Source organism: Jatropha curcas, chromosome 1 (assembly GCF_041381405.1).
Source record: "Jatropha curcas cultivar XTBG-Jc1 chromosome 1, XTBG_Jcur_1.0, whole genome shotgun sequence".
Taxonomy (NCBI): domain Eukaryota; kingdom Viridiplantae; phylum Streptophyta; class Magnoliopsida; order Malpighiales; family Euphorbiaceae; genus Jatropha; species Jatropha curcas.
Window position 1 is genome coordinate 14393466 of NC_143151.1, and position 4600 is coordinate 14398065.

The 4600-nt window shown below is 28.6% G+C and overlaps 1 long non-coding RNA gene across 1 annotated transcript; it reads left to right on the top strand.

Annotated features, from left to right (window-relative positions):
• Window positions 1–2171: 2171 nt before the first annotated feature.
• On the top strand, window positions 2172–4600 carry LOC149499037 (uncharacterized). Its single transcript, XR_016319778.1, has 3 exons — window positions 2172–2552; window positions 3473–3558; window positions 4386–4600. It is a non-coding gene; the product is annotated as an uncharacterized LOC149499037 (long non-coding RNA).

Genomic DNA, 4600 nt, shown 5'->3' on the forward strand with positions numbered 1-4600 from the left:
TTTTTTATATTATATATCACCAGATGCATATGGGAGCACCGATCTCCCCATACATGGCCGACGATATCGTAGACCACCCTTACAAATCCGACGGTGACCCACTTCATCCCAACCCCCACAAGCAAAGCAAATATAAAGCACATTACAACTAATCAAATCATTTACAATAGCAACAAATAATGCAACACAAAATACAATTTACTAAGTAATGCATGTCTAGCATTTAGCCGTGAATGCACAGATGCAAATATAGGTGGATGATGCGAATTATCTAACACTACTCATTGTTCTTCATTTTTCGTAAAAGGACTATCTTTATTACTGCACTCTTCCAGCTTTTGTCTTGACATTGTGAAACTTTATAAACATCTAAAAAAAAAAAATTTTTCTAAATAAGAGTTCTAATTCGAGAAATATTTTTCGCATTCATTTATTCTTTTTGGTTAATAGTTGCTTATCTAACTTATCGAACTAAACTATATATATATATATATATATATATATATATATATATATATACTGTTCCTTTATTTATTTATTTATTCTAATTCATAACTTTTAATAAAGCTTCTAGTTATTTGGTAAGTAATATTTTATAATGATAATAATAATAATAATAATGGAATTAGTAATACTAAAAGTTTTAGTCGTCACCACCTATTAAGGATATAACTAATTAAGTTCTTTAATAAATGTTTTTCCCAAAATCTGGCAGCATTTCCTCTATACTATTGACGTGTATAATAAAATAAATAACTAAAAAGTAATGCTTCCTTTAATCATTATTTTTTCAACTTTTCAGCAAAATTAATTGTTGTACCAATTAATTTTGCAATAACAGTAATAAGTCGAAGAGAGAAAACAACATATATATATACACACTAGTGTTTTTTGTGACGTGCGTTGCACGTTAATAGTATTCAGTATTACTCGTTGTTTATACTCATTAATTTATTCTTATATAATATTAAATATGATTATAATTTTTCTCTTATATTCTCTAGATATTTATATAATGTTAAAACATGATTAATAATATTCATATTATAAGCGAATAATATAATATTAAGACATGATTAATAATATTCATATTATAAGCGAATAATATTTTTCTTAAACTAATTTTAATATGATAAGACAACATTAAAAGTCAAATATATTTAATAAAATAATTGTAGAAAATAAAATGAAAAATTTATTATTAATTATAAGATTAGACTTCAATTTTTTTGAAAGTGATAAGGTTAAACTTTAATTAGCATCGATTTCTTTAAAAAAAAACTAAATAATATGATCGTATGTCATTGAATGTTGATTTGAATTTATGAAAAATTTAGATATAGATAAATATATATAAATAAGAAAAAAAATTTAAATTTCAAAAGTTATATATAAAAAAAACCAATAAAACAGAATTTTTTATAGATGTTTTTTTTTGTTACATTTTGAAGTTTATTTTAAAATTAAAATAATAATCTATTGTTTTGAAACAATTAATATCATAAATAATGAACTATTGAAAGTTCAATTAGAACAATATATTAAAAGAATAATATTACCTGTAAAAAAATAATATTAAAAATAATATACTAATATATTTTTTTAATCGATTAATAAAAATATTAAAAAATTATAATTTATCAATTATAAATTATCAAATAATTTAATAAACTTAAAACTATTTTCAACAATCCAATAACTCAAGATATGTTAGGATTTCTAAACTTTCATTAAGGTTATCATAGGTAATCTCATTATTCCCCTCATTTTCCACTTTTATGTATAGTATTAGTCTTTTTTATGACGTGTCTTGCACGTTGACTATGCTCATTATATATTTGTACTCTTTTAATTTTTTTTTATATATAATATTGAAGTATAAATTCTTGTTTAGATTAAAATAAATATAGTTGCTTAATTTGTGTTGGAGTTTGTCGTACAAACTACTTGTAATGCTACTTCTTATGTATGTAATTTAATTTTATTTATAATGAAGTGGTCTCAAAAAAAAATTTAACCTAATTCCTAAACCTAATTGAAACAACCCGAATTTTTATTTTCAAAGATTTTCCAATTAAATTTAATGAATCAACAGCCTGGAAATTAATATTAATATTTTAGTGCGAATACTGTGAGAAACCGGATCGAAAACCGATTGAAAAAGCTGAAAACCAGTTAAAAATCGATGATTTGGGCCGAATCGAATCGAACCGAACTGGTTCGACCCAAACCATCTAGAAAATTCTTTTTTTTCTTATATCCAGCGCTGCACCTTCATTTCTCACCCACCATTTCTGCGCCACCTCCAGCCCACCACCGCACCACCACCTCCTCCTCCTTTCTTCCTTTTCTTCTTTCTTTCTTTCTTTTCTTTTCTTTTCTTTTCTTTTCTTCTCCTTCCTTCTTCCCTGCGTCTATCTCTGTGTGACTGGCGAGAAACAGCAGATCCACTGCGCGCCGCCCAGCCCTCGCCGCCTCTCTCCACACCGCCAGTCGACCTCCGGCCACCAGCCCCATTTCTGGTTAATCGAATTCCGGCAACAATATATTAGGTATAATTTAGTTTTAGAGAATGAAATTAATTGTTTGTAGGTAATTTATTTAGTTAAGTTAGGGTTCTTGAATTTATTTAGTTAATTTATTTAGTTAATTGATTTAGTTTAGTTAGATTAATTTTAATAATTTTAGTCGATTTAGTTAATGTTAGTAATATTAGTTAATTAAATTAATTTTATTATTTGAAGTTAATTAATTTAGAAATATTAGTTAATGAAATTAATTTTATTACTTGTAGTCAATTAGTTTAGTTAAGTTAATGTTAGTAATGCTAGTTAATTAAATTAATTTTATTATTTGTAGTTAAGTAATTTGGTTAATTTAATTTGATAATTGTGAGTAGTTAACAGTTTTATAATTTTAGTATTGATTTAATTAAGGTAGTTTAAATATAATGTTATTGTAATGTATAATTTGGATTGTGTGGTGATGTTGAGATTGAAGGAGGATGGGAAAATGTTGTTTGATTAATTGCCCGACGGATGGGCCGTATGGATTGAATATTTGATAAATTGTTGATATTTTAACAGGAGGATAGTCCAACTTTTAGGGGAGATGCTGCCGAAATTTCGGTAGGAATTAGATTATTTTTAGAACTCTAATAGATAGTACGAATTAAATTATTATTGTTAGTAATATTATATTATCAATCATATTATTCTTATTAATACTATTATTATTATTAATATTAGTATTCTTATTAGTATTATTATAAAATATTACTTAACCTTTTATTTAAAGTTGATAAATTAGAATAAATATATAAATTAGAAAACTATATATATATATATATATATATATATATAGTTTAATTTAATAAGTGAATTAAATGACTGGTAACCAAAACTAATAAACGAATGTGAAATATAATTTTCCGAATTAGAATTCTTACTTAGAATTTTCTTGTTTATTTTAGAGGATTATAAAAATTCAAAAATGCGAGGACAAAAGCTGGAAGCATGTGGCTAAAAAGGCAGTCCTTTTAAAGGACAATAAAGAACTGTGAGTAGTGTTAGATAACTAGTATCATCCGCTTGCATTCATGCATTCACGGCTAAATGTTATCATGCATTATTTTGTTGAATTATCATACTGTGATGCACTATTTGTTGATATTAAAAATTGTTTGATTATTTGTGTTGTGACTATGCTGTGCTTTGTTTGTGTGGAATTGGGATGAAGTGGGTCACCATGGGTTTGTGAGACCGTTACCGTTATATGGATCCCGATTATGATTACCGTTACCGTTATATGGATCCTGATTACCGTTAGCCGGGTAAATGGGAGATCGGCGCCCCCGTGTGCACCTACCGTTACCGTTACCGTTAACCACGGGTTGGCTTCTCGTTGTTGCGCACCGGATAATCTAGATTTGATCGCAGCCCGCAGGGTGGCCTCCTGTTGTGAGCGCTTGATGATCTAGATTGGATGGAGACCACCGGGTTGCCTCCTGTTGGTATGAAAAAGAAAAGAGAGGATAGAAAAAAAAAAAATGAGAGGGCTGGTCAAGTGAGGATTAGACCGGTCGGCCAGTATGGGGGATCGGCTCCCTGGTGCACACGTGAGAGGATGGGCCATGTGGGAGGACGGCTCATCGGGGGTTTCGGTGACTCCACTGACTAATTTCCACGTGATGTGATTATATGAAGGTGATAATAATTGTGATTGCTGTTGTATTGCCATTTGTGTGATAAACTGCATGATCATATACTAAATCGGTGATCAGATAAAAATATTTTAGCATCTGTGTGATTGTGTGGGGTGAGAGGGTTATCTAACCCTACTCATTGAGTTTGGCGCTCACCCCTGCCTACTTATTTTTTTTTCAGGTAATAGAAGAAAGTCCTATGGAGTTGAAACATTAATTATAGAAGACTGTTAATGAGAAAATAATGAAGTAAATGTACAGGTAGAGTTCCGCAATTGTATTCCAACTGGGTTGTAAATGATCAAATAGAGTATAGACATTTATTATGTGGGTTGTACTTTGGATATATATTTGTGAAATAAATTATTGGGCCTGAATCCATAATTATGAATAGAA